Source organism: Mus caroli, unplaced genomic scaffold, assembly GCF_978045245.1.
Source record: "Mus caroli unplaced genomic scaffold, Mus_caroli_1 scaffold_1, whole genome shotgun sequence".
In the NCBI taxonomy this organism is placed as follows: Eukaryota; Metazoa; Chordata; class Mammalia; order Rodentia; family Muridae; genus Mus; species Mus caroli.
In genome coordinates, this window is record NW_028227256.1 from 157,144,790 (window position 1) to 157,161,791 (window position 17,002).

The 17,002-nt window shown below is 43.4% G+C and overlaps 1 protein-coding gene across 3 annotated transcripts in view; it reads left to right on the forward strand.

Moving 5' to 3' along the window:
- The first annotated feature begins 7,506 nt into the window (after positions 1 to 7,506).
- Tnr (tenascin R) overlaps positions 7,507 to 17,002 on the forward strand; it is a 409,504-nt gene continuing 400,008 nt past the window's right edge. For all 3 annotated transcript variants that reach the window (XM_029479707.2, XM_021160989.3, XM_029479724.2), the window contains exon 1: positions 7,507 to 7,969. The gene's annotated coding sequence lies outside the window, so the exon portion shown is untranslated. The remainder of the gene's footprint in view (positions 7,970 to 17,002) is intronic.

Genomic DNA, 17,002 nt, shown 5'->3' on the forward strand with positions numbered 1-17,002 from the left:
ACACCATATTTGTGCTGCTGTAAAAACAAAACAAACCAGAAATGTACCCAAGACTGTTTCAGTTCAGTTACTTGTTCCCTTGCTGTGATAAAATACCACAACTAAAGCAATCTGTAGAGGAAAGGGTTTATTTGGCTTGTGGTTACAGAGGGAGAGTCCACAACGGCATGGCACTAAGTGGCCAGAGCAGGAAGCAGACTGATCACATCATTTATCCACACAAAGGAAACTGAGAAAACTGGAAGTTGGACAAAGCTAGAAACCATCACAGCACACCCTTGGAAGCATTTCCTTCACCAAGGCCCTGCATCCTAAAAGTTCCATAACCTCCCTAAATAGCCAACTGGGGGTTAAGTGTTTAAATAAATGAGCCTGTATGGAGGGCACAACATTTTCCCACTCAAACTACCACAGACTGAGTATAATTTATAAATATAGTCATGGGCTGCAAAATGTCATTGATGAATCAATACAGGACAATGATTCTCTAAGATTATACTGCCCAGTGACACTGTAGCTGTCTTCGCTTGCGTAAGCACACTCTGCAGTATTCACACAATGATGAAATTGCCTAATTATGCACTTCTCAGAAATTAGCCCTGTCACTGAATTACGAACGATTTTTAATAGAAATGTGTTGCTCTCTTTTCTGGAGGCTAAAGTTCAAGGTCACACTGCCAAAGATTCAGTGTCTGATTAAGAACTTGGTCTCTTTTTCTAGGATGGCACATAGAAGTGCCCATGGCAGACCCTGGCAGAAGTGACTGATGTTTAAAGAGGGCTTAGCTAGTTCCCTCAAGCCCCTTATTTGGCACCTAATCCCATTTCTGCCTTGTTTGGGGGTGGTGCTCTGTAACCAAAGGGCTTACCTCTTCATAATGTGTGGGGAACAGGAACTAAGTGTCAATTTCAGTACTGAAAGGGACCGGGACCTTCCAGTCACAGCAGATCTTTTTACTTCTGGTGAGTAGCTTAGCCTATTAAGCAAAAGGAGAAGAGCCAAAAAGGGAGAGGAACTGGTGTCTCCCCTGGGCAAGAGTCCATCTGGGAGAAAGGTGGGGCAAGGACTTAAAGTTTTTAAAGTGGCTGATGCGGAAGGTAAGACCTAAAATTAGGCCTCTGTTTCTCATTCAGAGGCCACAGAAAATGAAAACTAGGAATCTAAAGACAAAACAGAGAGTAAGTGGCTCAGAGGGGAGGAAACCCTACACAAAGTAGTCAATGAGGGGTGGGCATAGATGTGCTGACAGCCAGCCTAGCTGTGAAGAAGTCCTGGAACAGGAGTGACACCTACCCTGGGTCCACATCATTGCCCTTGTCTGCAACAAGAGTCGACCGCCAATCTAATCCTCTGCTGCACTGAAAGCAGACATCTGCTTTGCTCTCGCTAATTTAGTGTAGGAAGCCTGGCTCGCTCTCCGGTATAGATAACAATTCCTAGCTGGCAGGCAGGCTGGGGAGCCAGGAGCTCAGCTGCACCCCTCCTTAGCTAGCATTCCATCACCCAGAAGTCCTCCCTCCCCAAGCAGGCTGCAGCTGGCCAGGCCCTATCTACAGAAACTTGAGGTGCCAGGGGGAAGGGCAGGGTTAGTGACTCAGAGAGATGCTGCATACTTGCTCTCACAGGCACAGGACTGCAGTTCCCAGAACAGACTCTGCTCAGAACCGTCTGAACCAGCTCTGCCCTCAGAGGACCCAGATGAACTGGGAGGGAGGCGGTGTTTCAGGCTGGGCACGCTGGAAGTCTGGATGGAAAGATTTGTGGTACATTAATGGGCACTCTGGGACTGTTGTCCTCTTGTAGCTAAGCATTCCACAAAGGGTCTTAGAGCCTCCTAAATGCTGGCAGGTCCTGAGCACAGCATTCTTTCATCAGAAAGCCAAAAACCAAACAAAGTCCATAACTAATATGGACTCGGGGTCAGCTCCCTCCATACCTTCTACATGGGCACAGCAGCGATTGCCTACTTTTCTATACGTCCCACTGAAAGTTAGGGGTCTCATTACTTATCCCCAGTGGAATGAGAAAGAAAATAATTAGCTTTCTGCCTTGAAGCCTAGTTCATTCCTCAGTTCTGCTCTTAAACTCATGGTTCAAATGACAGTTCTGCGATTGCTAGAGTTTGAATTTTCCAGGAACCTCAAAAGGTTTAACTATTAAGCTATAGCTGGGTGTGGTGGTATCTAACGATAATCCTATAAATATAATGTAATATAAGATAATATAAATATGTAATATAAAACTAACTATAATATAAGTATAACTATAACTTTAACTTGGGAAGTTGAAGTAAAAGGATTACAGTTTGGAGGCCAGCCTGAGCTACATATAGGGATGCTGTCCTAAAAGACAAAAGGGGAAAAATAGTTAATCAAATAACCACCACATATTAACTTAAGTAAAGGAGCATAGATTACTCAACTCACTGGGATTCAGATTCCTGCTGGCGTTGGCATCTCAGACAGTATTGTCTGGAGCTTTCTTCCAGTCCTTGGCTCTACTTGCTTCTGGGTAAGTGTGAATGGGATCATTTTATAAAGCTTAGGAAATGACTGTGGTTAATTCTAGGCTCACATGATTGCTGTTTGGTAAGCTTTTAAGAGGACAATTCTTTCTGAACGTCTAGGATTCTGTTTGGCTATGTTTGGGGCACGTGCTTAGTCTTGAATCCAGTTTTAGATGTATTCTGCAGGTAAGGTAATAGGTCTACAGTCTATTGCAATGGCATCAAAGTAAGTAAAGGATTTAGGGCAAGGGTCTTTTCTATCTGCTGCCTAAACGCAACAGCAAATTCTACCTTTTCCTGGGGTTGGCAGTGTTTGGAGCTGTCCAACAGTGCTCTTTCTCTGTTCTGTCAAGTCTCTGCTCATTCTCCTAGGTTCTTTCAACTCAGTGCTGTTTTTTTTTTTTTTAAATATTCCCGAGCCATTTTCTACAGTTCTTCCCCTAGCCAATGTCCGCCTGTAGCTCCAGCCTTCCTGTCTCCATAGCCAGCAGCTGTCCCTTCAGAATTCTCTCCAGACATTATCCTCATCATGCAATGAGGTCACCAAGTCCTGCTGAGTCAGGCTGGGACAGAACCCAAGTGCAGTCTTAGCATGCAGGACCTTCTCTGCCTCATTGTGGGGGTGAGCACTTGAACCACATTGTCCTTATGGAAAGCTTTAAAAATCCATCTCTCTACCTCCAAAATCCTGAAATAGTTCCTTCTAAACACAACTTACAGAGATGAGGGCAATCCAACTTATATCATCTGAGTTGAAAGGCAGTGAGTGAGCCATTTTCTCCAATGCCTAAATGTCCCTACAATGTCTTGACAAGTGGCAACTTTTCTTGAGTTGGACCATGTTTAGAAGTCTCCATTATTGGATAACTCTCCATGTTGGCAACTTTCCTTTCAGCTCTTCTCTTCAATCAGACCACAAGAGCAAAATGAAAGGTGAGTTCCTTATGCTAAAGGTTTGAGAGTCCAAGGGCAGCTTCTACTGCATGGTCTGTATATGTGATGTTTCTTGATTATCTGTATCATAGATACTGAGTACCCATGAACTCACAGTCATTAGAGTGGAAGGACTTATCCAAGTATGCCCACGGCCAGGGTCTATGACAAGGAACTATACCTAAGGATTTAGAGACTGTAGACATTGCACACTCTTGTCTCTCATGCCCCAAGAGAGGACCTGGCTATTTCATTGCCTTAGAGGAACTGCTCATTTCCTAAACATTAAGCTCCCTACCTATATAATGTCATCCTGGACCTTCTACCTACAGAATATGGGAGCTGGTGGTCTGCTGTAGTCAGGGAAGAAGGTGCAGGTATAACCGGGATTTTCTTCCCAGTGTTGGGTAGAGCCATCTTAAAGTGACACGGGGTATGCAGGGTCCCTGACCTCCCCTGTGAGGAAAAAGTTGTGGAGCAACAAACACAAAAGAGAAAATTCCCACTTCTCGCCTCCCTCTATTTCTGTGCTCATTTGCTCTTTCCGTCTTCTGAAACATCGTCTTTATCCTGGACCCACAGAACTCCACAGTTCTTCAAATACTCCCTGAAGTCAAACATTGTCTTGGCCATCATGGAATTTATGTCCTCATAGGAGAGAAGGACAAGTATTTATAACCCTATAACACTGTAGCCATGTAAGCACAAGATTCTGGAGAAAATATTACAAAGAAAAGAGGAAGAGTTGCTCTTGACAACTTCTCCCATAAGATACCCTTGGGTAGTAACCACATAGACTGTCCAAGAGCCAAGTTTCTTGTCCCCTTTGTCTCATGTTTACAACAAGCTGTTTTCTTCTAGCTCACAACACTGCCGGGACAGCGGTTGGCCTTGGTTACCCTTGAAACCTAGAGCTTTCATTGCCTACTCTATATCTACCATGCTCCAAAGTGGAACCCTCATCTTTCCCCATTCTTATAAAAAAAAAGTCATATCTATATCTTCTGAGTTCTGTGTCTACCCTTAAGTTCCAAAACTATGGACCCTAGAACCTTCTGGAATGTTGGGTGGGGCATAGCTTTTCTTTAGGAAGGCAAACCATTGTGATGAACTATAGCCTATGGCTCCAGAGACTAGAGGGACTAGAGGTAGTTGGGTACCAAGGGTGAAACTCTATTTGTTCTGGATGCATAGGTGGAAAATGACAATATAAAGGAGGGTTTGGCAGCTGGAATACTGGCCATTGAGTCCCAGCTTCCAGAGGGGACAGTGTACCAGAGGAGCCTCATCTTTAAGGGGGATTAGACAATAAGGAACTAGTAATTGAGCTCAGCCCAATATTAAGTATAATTTACTTAGGCTACACTTATGAGACAGCAATGTTCACTTCCATAGCTATTTCCTGAGTATCCACCACTTTAGCTGCAAGGGTGAAAGAAACATAAAAGTTGACCCAGATTAAGAGTTGAGATCCTGTCTTCAGTCTTCTTAGCTCTCTTTCCTGTTGAGGTCTCCACTCAGTAGCCGTTATGAATAAGTAAATGGGTTTGAACCTATATATCCAACACCAGAGCACAGTATGAGCTCTAGACATACTCTAGCCAGCATCTAGACATCTCAAAGTTTGGACTTTCTTCAAACTTGACATATCCCAGACTAACTCATCAGTCTCATTTCATTTACATTCTTCCCAAATCTGTCCACCTTCCAAACTTTGGTATTTTTATATATATAGTGATCTACCCTCTCTTTCTTAAATGTTCCATTCTTCTTTCAGACAAATCTGATCTCATAGTTTCCATTCATGGATTGTAGACAGCAACAGAGGATAAGTTTCAGAACCCAAATTCATTAAGGTCCAGATTAATGACAATTTCCTGGTTGAAAACCTCATCAGCCTTCCCAGATCGAACTCCCTCCTCCAGCTCACAGAAGTTAACGTGAAATTCTCTTATCCTCTCTGTATCCTGCCCCACTCAAATCCAAGTTTCCAATATCTTAGCTGCTCTGAAGTAGTCCCACTTTTTTTAAAAAAAATGCATTTGGCAATTTTACATGTAGTAAAAACAGTTATTTTACCTTTGATTGATCCTGTTCTGAACTGACTAGTGTTTCTTTGTGGCTTTCTCTCCTGAAGTTCATTGATCACTGGTTCTGTGTTTTTGCAGGTGCCACATGCTTGTTAATGTGTGTGCTAGAATCCTTACAGAGCTGTATGTGCGCTTCAGAAAAGAGAAAGTGCATCTTACATACAATGATTTTAGAGTAAAACACACATGCTTTTGATTTGAGTCTACTCTTACAGCACAAGAGATCATTAGAAAGCTAGTTAATTTGTGTGACCCAGCCTCCTCATTTGTACCTTACCCTGGAAGGTTCACAACCCTCTCTCTTCATCCCCTTGAATTTGCCATGCCTTCAGCTTCAGTTTCTCATTGGCCCTTTGCTGAGATAACTCTCATGCTTCCAGTCTCAGCCTAGATACTGTGCTCTGTGGAAGCCTGCAGCCCTCTGGTCAAGTTAGTTTTCTTGCCTGTGTTCTCATTTATTACATTGCCTCTGCCTGTGTCTCGGCATCAACCTCTGAACTGCCTGGTCTCTGCCCTTTCTTTCCACTTTGAGAAACTGCAAACTCCATAAAAATGGGAACTGTGATTTGCAAAAACATCAAATCCCATCTTTGCTCTTCCTCATTCCTTTTAATCCAAAGATTTCTTAAAGCAAGTTATATGAGGTAAGGAATTCATGACTGAAATTCTGAAGAAAATACCCACGTCTTACTTGATTCTCATTAGCTGGCATTGCAGGAGTTCAGCTCACCAAATTGCTGGCTCCATCCTAGTACTGTATGAGGCTCCAGGCAGTGAGCTGCTTTAGGTGTAGAAATTAGATAATGTGTCCTGTGAATTGTTACTAATACCCAGTACTTTCCAATTTCATGAGATTCACAACTGGTTTTTGTATCTGTGAAACTGCCCAAATCACTAAGAGAATGTATTTTCTTAGCGGATTTTCAAAAGTAATAGCAATCCCCACAGTTCACTTGGCACATATAGTTCTAAATATTTTATTAAAAACTCAGCCACATGCAAATTCATTGGAACAACCTAGGCACTTTATTTAGAATACCAACAATGATCACTTGTAGGCATTATCTCATGTTTACCTTAAATGTTGTTACTTCTAAAGTGACATAAACGTTAGCTCCAGAAGAAGCAGCTCCAGGGTCCGTGGCCAGTGGCCCAGCCTCCTGATTTGCACTGGCTTTGTTATCTTGGACAAGTAATTTTATCCCTTTCTGCCTCAGTCCTTCAGTCTAAAAGATGCAATTGGAGCATTTGCACTGTAGGATTAATGTATGAGTTAAATGAGATGTTACCTGTAAGGATTAGTAGCAATGCTTAGCACTTGGTACAAATGCTGTATAAAGTTAGCTATTATTATATGTCAAGGGTGAATCAAATGTAAGAAAAGCCTTTGGACGAGACTGGAGTTAAATTTCCTGTCAGCTGTATATTACTCTGTTCCTTCAGCATTTCTATTCAGTAGGGAGGGGGCAGCATTATCCACATTTTACAAACAGTGGAATTGAGCCACAGAGAAGCAAAATATATATAGTGCACGCGTGGCAGCCGAAAACTAAGACTGACTTTGTAGACATAAGTTCCAAAGCACTTTCCAGGTGGCTGAGTGACTGGGCAGTTAACAACGAGTGTAAGCCTTTCCAAGTCTGAACAGAGACCTCCTTTTCCCCTTTTCTGCCAAACATTTATCCTAAAGACATACCCCTCCCCAATACCATATCATGTTTTCCTACTGCAACCACAGAAAAAGGATCAGCAAAAGACCCTGATTCTCCCTCTGTCTTCCTACACGCTCACCAGAGGGAAATCTTTGTCTCCATCAGGACCGGGACTGTTTGACTCTTTAGAAAAGCAGTCTCCAAGAGTTTGTGGGTGCAGGGTGCCTGAACTCAGACTGTTCAGGAGGACCAAAGACGCGTTGCTTTTCTGTCCACTAGGGGGCTACTTGTAGAAGGCTGGGAAAAAACAGCTTAAAAATATGCTGCTGAAATTTCAGTAAGAGGGGAAAAGAGAGAGCTTGTGAGAGACAGCAGAGCGGTCCCAGGCTTCCTCATCTCGTTCACGTCAGAGGCAGGAACCGACTGTGCTAAGGCTGTTGGCTCAACACGCAGAGACAGAGCCGGAGCAGCCTCAGAGATAGGGAAAGAAGAGGTCCTCCCTGACCCAAGAAATTACCACGAGTGGAGTAAAGCCATCTGACTTTTTGGTCTTATTTTGATTGCTTCTTCTCTCCTTCTACTGGTAGACCTACCAGCTGCTGTTTCGTTTCTTTCGTGAAGCCTTCTCTCTGCCTCTCAGAAAAAAAAAAAGAGGAAGGCAAGAGAGGGAGAGAGGTGGGCGCTCTAGGTGAGCGCATCAGCTGGCTCCAGCCCGAACGTACAAGAATTCTCTGCTTTGGAAGCTGCTCTAGCTCTCTGCTCTCCGGCTACCCACCCCCCAACCTGGGTAAGTCCGGAGTACTGCGCTCCTCTGTTTCCTTGCTAGCGAGATTTCAGCACCACGGAGAGCGATTAGATGCATGTTTGTTCTTCAAGCCATTTGGCTGTAAGGTTACATCTCCTTCGGCTGCCGGTAAAGCGGGGTTCTGCGTAGGGAGAAAAGAAAGGAGAAAGGCGCAAAACTGTGTGTCTACCGAATTAGAGGGGGATGTGGACCTTGGCCTTGGGAGTGAGCCTGAGCAAATGTATGTGTGTGCACTGTTGCATAAGACAGGTGAGGTCGGAGCTAGCAGGCTTGTAATTGTGCTAGTCTCCCGTGTGAGGCTGTCCTTTTTATATGTAGCTGGGAGGGAGGGTTTGGGGAAAAGAGTCCTGGGTTTTCCTAAATTAACTCTTTCATACCCAGCCATAGGTGGTGGGAAAGTGTTACAGGAAAAGCCTGGGGGATAGGAGTGGAGGTAGAGTTAAAAGTTGTGCTTCCATGAGGGAGCTTGGAGAAGCAATATTTTAAAATGCCACCCCCCCCCCCAGGATTACCTGGATTCTTGATGTAGTGACAGCCTAACCTGACCTTTTGCTTCCTTTCCTGGTGTCAGTTCCTGGTGGGCAGGTGCAACAGGTTAGCCCCAGGCTAGGGGTAAATTTGGGGCTGAGGTCTCTAATTTCACGCTTCAAGGAAAATACTCAGCCTGGCAGGGGCTGGCTGACTCGAATTATACTATATTTGTAAGCAGGCCGGGAAGACCATCCACTTCTCTCTTATCCTTGGTTGGAGAGAGGAAAAAAGTCTACTCTCCCGTTTCCTGGGGGCATTTGTCAGAGGCAAACAGCCCAGAGGAAAGGGTTTGTCTTCACTTGTCTATGGAGTCAGGAGAAAACCTAGACTGGCCCAAACGTGAAAGTCTCTCCTCCAGCTCCCACCCAGGGCCCCCAGGGGCTCACAGATGGTACACTGGCATTACTGCATTCTACTGCTTTTTCATGGTCTCTCTCCCTGTCTCTGTGTCTCTCTCTCTGCCTCTCTTGTCTTCCGGTCTCTCTCTGCTTCTGTCTTCCTGTCTGTTCTCCTCCCTCTCCTCCCTCCCCCATCTCCCTCTCTCTCAATACTTTCAATAAGTTACTTCTACCTATCTTGCTTTTTTCCTTAGAGACACTATCTGTCTGCCTTCATGTCCCTCAGTTCTACTCAAGCCTACTACATGAAGCTCCTCAACAAGTGGCCTTGGGGGCTTTCTTCAATCACCAAAGTTTCCTGGGAGCCAGTATCCCAAGAGGGATGTGCAGCTTCTTGCAAGATAAAGCCTAAACTTGGCTGGTCTCTAACCCTTTGAGGTTCTGCTCACTCTTTTCCTAATGGGGCGGGGGAGGGACAGGTAAGTAGAGTTAGACACAGACCTTCTTCCCAGTGATGTCTTGTGTTACGGTTTTTAATTCAAAATCCTGGGCTTTTCTCCAACATGAGGAAAGTGTTCCCTACTTTGGATTGTGGGAACCTTCTAGGTGGGAGATATAGTTCTGAGAGAAACAGTACCACCTTCCTAGCTCCATCTCCACCCTGAGATGCAGCAGATCTAGAAACTTCAGTGTGTCTTGAGAATGAATGGCAGAGAGTAGTTTTTAGAGATGGGAAGACAGAGATGTCAGAGGTTGTTATGGTAGAAAAAGATGGAAGCATGCAACTCTAGAGAATCAGAAGCCCACACAGACTCACTCATACTCCATCCTTTCCCTTCACATTCCCCCAGTGTGCACCAGTAAGTGGATGATTTCTCTACCCCAGGTCCCTGAATGCTTAAAAAGCAGCGCCCTTGCAAAGGAGCCTCTCTTAAAGACATCATTTGTTATAGATGTCACAATTATCTTATTAATGCTCCTAGATTCTCTCTGAAAAAAAGTGGCCAGTAACATTATTGGGTCCATTTTTAAACAAGCATTGGGTCAGAGAGTGGCAAAAGCAGAAACAGAACTTCTGATATACTCATCTCCTCACCTGTAAGTGCAGAAGTGCTCATGTGTGGGAGAGTGAGAGCCTGCTGTTCACTTATACCCGCAAAGCTTGTTAGTGAATTCACTGTGAAACAGTGGGCTCTTCCTGGGGAAGAATCGGAACCAACCAGACAACTTAACCATGTCGCTGATGCCCAGAAACCAAGTGAAGAGCTCTCTGTGCTGATGGTGACAAGAGTCCCTGGGATGCCAGCCTCCAGGATGAACTGAAGTCACATGCCCAGTGTTCACATTCCCTTTACCTCAGAATGCCAGGCAGAGGCCCTTTTCCTAGAGCACTTTGCCATAGCTGTACGAGTTTGGATGTTTGTTCACTTTGCTGACATGGGAACCTTCATGGGGCCACCTTCATTGAGTCCTCTGTGGTTTGGGATGTAGGAGGATGACCAAGGATCAGGTTGAAACAGTTGAACTTCTTTCACCTAGAGGAGTGAGAAATGGTACAAACTAACTAGACACATAAAGACTCTACTTTCCCAGAAGCCTCTTCTCTCACACCTGCCAGGATTCTGGAAAGAAGGCTACCACATACTCACATCTGTCTTCCCCTCACTGAACAAAAGAAATTCTGCTAGGCTGCTTCTGAGACAGAGTAAGGAGACATTCTAGGAAAAGATGAAACCAGCATCCTGCTTTATTCTCTGTAAATCACTCTAAGTGACCACCATTTACCTCACATGGGTAACCGTTCCCTTTTGTAATAGGCATATAATTCGAATTTAACAACATGGACAGAGGGTAACTACTTAGATTAGAGAGTTTTGACAACTGTGTCAAAATGAATATTTGACCTTTAGCCCAAATAAAATATACAAAAGTTTCTGCATGCTTCTCTCCAATTGACCTTTTTTTCTTCCACAATCCCTTTGCTTGTTCAAAGCTACCATCATAGCTCAAACGGCTGCACTGTGCAATATAAATAATGCTGACTGCATTTCATGGTAGATGTGTTATGTGGACCTTGGACTTTCATATGGACATCTCAGGTTCTATGTTTACTGATTCTCGATGGGTGGGAGGAAAGGTTAGAGAGGGGTATGTTCTGCACCTCAGCTTGTTGTCATGGTGGTAGTCCTTTCAATTGTGTGTATGAAGGCAGCAATTAAGTCCAAATAGTCTCCCCCAGAAGACCCTGCAAGTTCCCGCCTTTGAGATAATCTGAGTTCATTTGATGGTACTACTCGGGATATGAGGTAGAAATCATTATTAAAAATATAAAGTTAAGTTTCAGGTGTATGGCCATGAGTCACTCCGACTGGTCTCCCAAGAGAGAGCTGAGGAAAGAGTGCCCACATGAGCTTAGTAGAGAGAGAAAAGAGAGCTCATTCCCAGTGACAGTTCTTACCCACGAAATCCACTTTCATTCACAAAGACCTGAGTGGGCTGTGTGCATTTATCCTTATTATTTAAGAGTGGCTTTAAAACCAGAATCTATATGTTGGCCTCATCTATATCTATATCTATATCTATATCTATATCTATATCTATATCTATATCTATATCTATATCTATATCTATATCTATATCTATATCTATATCTATATCTATATCTATATCTATACCTATAATCTATATCTATATCATCTATATCTATAATCTATCCAGTGACACTCCATTCAACGTGCTTCTATCTCTGGGCTTCTTGCTCCAGTAATAAGTGCAGTTTCCTATCCATCATTAAGAAATAATGGAGTTATCAAGTTTTTGGTAACTTTGTGAAGTATTTTTGTTTGTGCAGATACGTGTCTCTGTGTGTGCGCGCACACGTGTTACTTTATTTTTTTTTTTTCTGATGCAAACCACAAGAGGACTTTTTATTCCAAGAGTGCTCTGGGGCCCACAGTCATATACCACGCAGGGGTAGAGGACTGTGGCACCCTGAGTAGCTGGATAAGAGGATATTTAAAGGAAGAAACCACAACTCAAGGGCGTGTTATCATGGCATCTTGCTAATTTTCTTCCATCCTATCTCTACTCTAAGGACCACTGGTTAGAGTTGAGGTACCATACACAATTGAACCTGAGGTCTTCAACTAAGAACAGAGTTTCTTCCAGATCAATCAGCACACAAGAGTCCTCAAAATTTGGCTATGTGAATCATAGATCCATTTACATGGTCAGTAGATAGCTCAGCCCTCTGCCTCCCTCTATTTGAAGATGTTCCTACAGTGCTGTCTTTCAGGATATTGTCCTTCTGAATTCACCTTACTCAGAGGATACATCAAGCCAGCTCTTCTACAGGAAGGGTCCTGGGTTATCTCTCTCAGACGATATCTCACAATGGGTAGTGTAAGTTGCTAAGCTACACAATATGAAGAACTAAAAGATGGCCAAAGGGTAGACTCCCTAAATCTAGGTAGAAGAGTGTGCAAAATTTCAAAACGTGAATGATGTCCCCAAAGGCACTTGGAGTAGGTGACTTGGCAGAAGTCGTCATTGCTTTATCTTGCTCTTGATTTTCATTGATAAAGACGAGATTTGCCACCTAAGTAGTATTGCATCTTCTGAAGAGAAGGGCAAGAGGGAATGTACGAAAGTTTTTTCACATCTATTTCTAACCACATGCAGGTCTCATTAAAGCTTGAGTGTTATTTTTGGCTACAACTGTATTGATACATCTTTATCATAGGGAGTGATATGTATATCAGTTGACAGATAGACCAATAGACCTTAACAGCCATACTTTCTTTGCTTTGCATCTTTTTATTTGCCCCAATTTTCATTTATTTATTTATTTATTTATTTATTTGTCTTTTGGGTGACTCCAATTTAGTGGCCTACAGTGTTCTCACTTGGTGTGTACCCATAACCAGCACACACATTCACACCATTTCATCACCCCAAACTGATACTGATAATAACTTCCATTCCCTCCTTCCTCAGTCTCCACCAACCACCACTTTGCTAGTCTAATTTAGGTACATTATATAGATGGAATCATCTAATTTTATCCTTTTGTATCCCACACTTACAAATTGTTATATTTATTACTAGCTTGTGTGTATGGAGAGGGTGGGGGCACACATCCCATGGTACACATGTAGAGCTCAGAGATAACTATGGGAGTCAGTTCTCCCTACCACCTTGTTTTTGAGGCAGGATCTCTTTCTGTTTCTGTCATACAGCATACTCTAGTGTAGCTGGCCTGTGAGCCTCTGTGATTCTCTCATCTCCACCTCCCATCTTGCCATAGGAGTGATGGAACTCCTGATGCTGATGTATCCCCCCATACAACTTTTCTTTGTGGGTTCCAACAATCAAACTCAGGTCAGCAGGCTGAGTACTTTTATCTTCTGAGACATCTCTTTGGGCTCCCCACTATCTATCTCTAAGTATGATATATTAAAAAATTCATCCATTTTACAGCAGGCATCAGAATTTTCTTCCTTTTCTCTCTCTATATATCACCATTCATCTGTGCATGAACACTGAACACTCAGGTGGTTTTTGTCACTTGCTTCTGTCTTACTCTCCAGACAATGGGCAGGGCACCTCCCTAATCAAAGCACTGATCTAAGTTTAAATCATTCCCTTTCCTGATAAACCTGAATAGGTAGTTCCTAAAAGCAAATGGGAGAGGCTACATGGAGCTACTGTATATGAATGGTCTGGTTCTGTTTTCCATGCTTAGGTATCACTGGTATGTGCGATAGAGACAGTTTAAGTGAACTGGCGTCCTAAATTTCTATCTGCTGACATGGCCCAGCTGTATCCCAGAGAAGTTCTAAGAGGCAGAAAGAGGCACATTCCTCCTACTTGAGCTTTGGACTGAGTAGTTTAAGTCCAACGTCCTAATGGCAGAGGGGCTTCTGAGGTCTGCACGAGGGAGTCCACAGACTCATTACAGTATTCTGAAGGATGCTACCCTGATCACCTAGGGACTCTTATCTTTTGGGAAGGGCACCTCCAAGCTCACTTGATGTGGTTTAATAGACGTCCATGAATTGGCTGTAGATGATTCAGTAAAAGGCCCTCACTCAGACATAGGAGGTGGGCATGTGTTCCTGTCATGCTATGTTGTGAGAAAGAGACAAAAAAGAAGACTCCTGGAACACTGATTCAAGGACAGCAACAACCAGGGTGGTTAGTACCTGACAGCCACTTAACAAAATCTCTAAGCTGGAATTTGGCCTATGATCCAAGTTTAGCTAAAAAAAAAAAAAAAAAAAAAGTTTCCTTTCTGGGTCCTAGCTGCTTGTAATTTTTCTATTGATTAGTTATAAGATTAGCCAACACTCATTGAGTATTAATAATGCAAGTTAATCAAGTACTTGGCATGGAGAATGCCTTTGATATATGCTTTTATTACAATTAATAAACACTTTTAATACTCTATATCATTTAGTTGGCTAGTCATGATGATAGATATTATTATCCCCATTTTACAGATGAGGAAATTGAGGCATTGCGGTTTCAGATATCTTGCTCAGCTAAAGTACAAGAGCTTCCACACTTTCCCCCTTTTTAGTAATAACAGCCATGATTTATGGAGTGTTCATGGTTTGCTTGGCTCTGGCCCAGGCCCTGCAGTGTTATATCTCACTTGGTTCTCACAGTTGTAAGTTCATCCACTGTCAAGCTGAAGTTGCTCCATGTGATTCACTGTGATGATGTTGCGTAGCAATTCTCTTATTTAATCTTTGCAACCCTGGAGACAAAACATCAAGGAGAACCTTATCCAGCCAAAGGAAAATGGGAGACCCCAAACTTGAACCCTTGTGATGGTTATGTAAGAGAATGCATGAATGAGCAGTGCAAAGCCGAGAGGTTCAGAGAGGTTCGCTTGCCTAAGGCAACATGGCTAATGGGCACAGGGCTGGCTTGAACCATTGACTAAGCTCATATTTCTTTCCAGACTGTGGCTTGCCTCTGTTTTCTTTCAACTTAAGTTACACATATACAGAACCCACAGAAGAAGAGACTGTAGGGGCATATACCAGTAGGTCAATGCTGAAAAGGTAAAGGCAGGCTTGAGGCCAGCCTGGGCTATACCTTTCAGGATCTGGAGAGATAGCCCATTCTTTAAAAGATTTGTTGTACAAGAATGGAGACCTGAGTTCAATCCAAAACACTGTGTGAAAAGTAGGTGGCGAGCAATTTAAAAAAAACCCTGGACTTCACATATACATGCACATACATACAGACATGAGTAGGTGTATTCACTAAAAAACACATATGCACACGAAGAAGCAAGAAACAGACTTGAAAACTTGACTTTAAGTTCCTGCTCTACCACATACTGATCTATGATGACCTAGGACAATTACTGAATCTATTATAGTCTGAGTTTCTTATCAAACTTCCTGTCCTCCATCAGCCTTCTGAAGCCATAGATACTATCATGTTATCTATAAGGAGATCTCGTGAGAGTTAAGTAAGGAACAAGTCCCAGTGCCTAGGACAGTGCTGATATGGTACCTGTTCCTTAAGATTGATGGTATCATTTGCTATTCAATGTGACCTGCAGACTGAGTGCAGTCCCTGTGTACTTGACATCTTAACAAGTGAACAATTATCTGGGTTGACCTGGATTTTATACCCTTCTCAAGGGCTAATGGGCTAGACCACCCTTGTTTTACATCGCCTTGACTTTAGGAGTATCTATTGAGCTATGTTTTTTTTTTCCTATTCTTTTAGCACACACTCACAAAAAGAACAGGCTAATATTTAAAAATATCTGAAAGATGCCTTTTGACAATTAATTATGGAGAAACTGTACCAGACTGAAATTAATTTGAAGCTTAAGGAGACACTTGGGGTTTGAGCCCTACTCTGCTGGAGACGTCAAGCCTTTGCCTTTCTTTCTTCCTCCTTTCCCCTCCCTCCAGATTCTTCTACCATTCTGAGTTTTATTTATGAAACATTTCCCTTCCTTTATAATTATGTTTTCCATAAGAAGAACATCTAACAGCCACCTCCTGGCTGGGCTCTAGTAATTGTTTGAATTTTTTGACGGTGTGCAGTTTCAAAGCCTTGGGTTTATATAGATTACCTTGAATTTATCTCCTCAAGTGCATCGGGAGAGAAGCTGCTGCTTGCCTGATAGAGTAATGTAAACCACGCCACTGCTGAGCACTAGCGACGGTGTGGATGGACGATTTATCTAAATGGATTTCTGTAGAACACACACTTTAATAAGCTAGGGTTTGCCTGCCTGTCCTGCATAAGTGCCTCCCGATGTCCCCTGTGGATGTGTCAATGCCAAGGTCAACAGCAGTGACTGACCAAGGGACAGGTGGGGAAGGAGTCAGCTGACAGCACCATCCCCTCTTTACCTCCTCTGACAGCTGGCCAGCTGTGAACAGGGGTGAAGATGCAGGCAAGCAGAAGAGATGGCAGCCCCGGGGCCAGAGAATTATGTTTGTCCTGTGTTGGTGGTAGATGTGGACATCCAACTGGGCAGAGGGACAGGGTCCTGAATAGCAGATGATGGCCTTGCAAATGACTGTGTGTTGAAAATGGTAGAGGCCAGTGCCATGGATAAAGAGGCTTTTCTCTCACGGTGACCTAGGTTGTACCACAGAGAGATGGAACTTATAAAGCCAGCCATCAAGGCTCCCCCTCAAAGCCATATATATTTATAGAGATATAAATGAACTTTAATGCTGGTGAAACTCACTATAAAAGCCAAAGACTTCATCTGTATCTACTTTAGGTGCAGATCAGCACAGGGCCTTTTGCCTGCTTCCAGCTGAGGGTGCACACCCCCACACTCTTTCAAGAGCCAGCTGCTTGGGCTCTGGAGCTACCAGCAGGGTAAGGAAGACAGAGATCCCTTGAGCATCTTCAGAGAGGCACCCAACAAAGGCACACTCCCCTTATCATCCAGGGCTGTTTAAGAACAGCAGCAAATAGCATAGACAGGCAGATGCATTGCCCAAATCAAGCAGCTTCAAACAGTCAGGAGTCTGGCTTTCAATAAAACAATTTGAGAAAGGTTTGCTTTTCATCTGCTTTGGAAGCTGCCAGTTTCTGCTCCTCATAGCTCCAGATGGGATACAATTGCAAAGCCCAGTTGAGCAGTCCGTGTGCT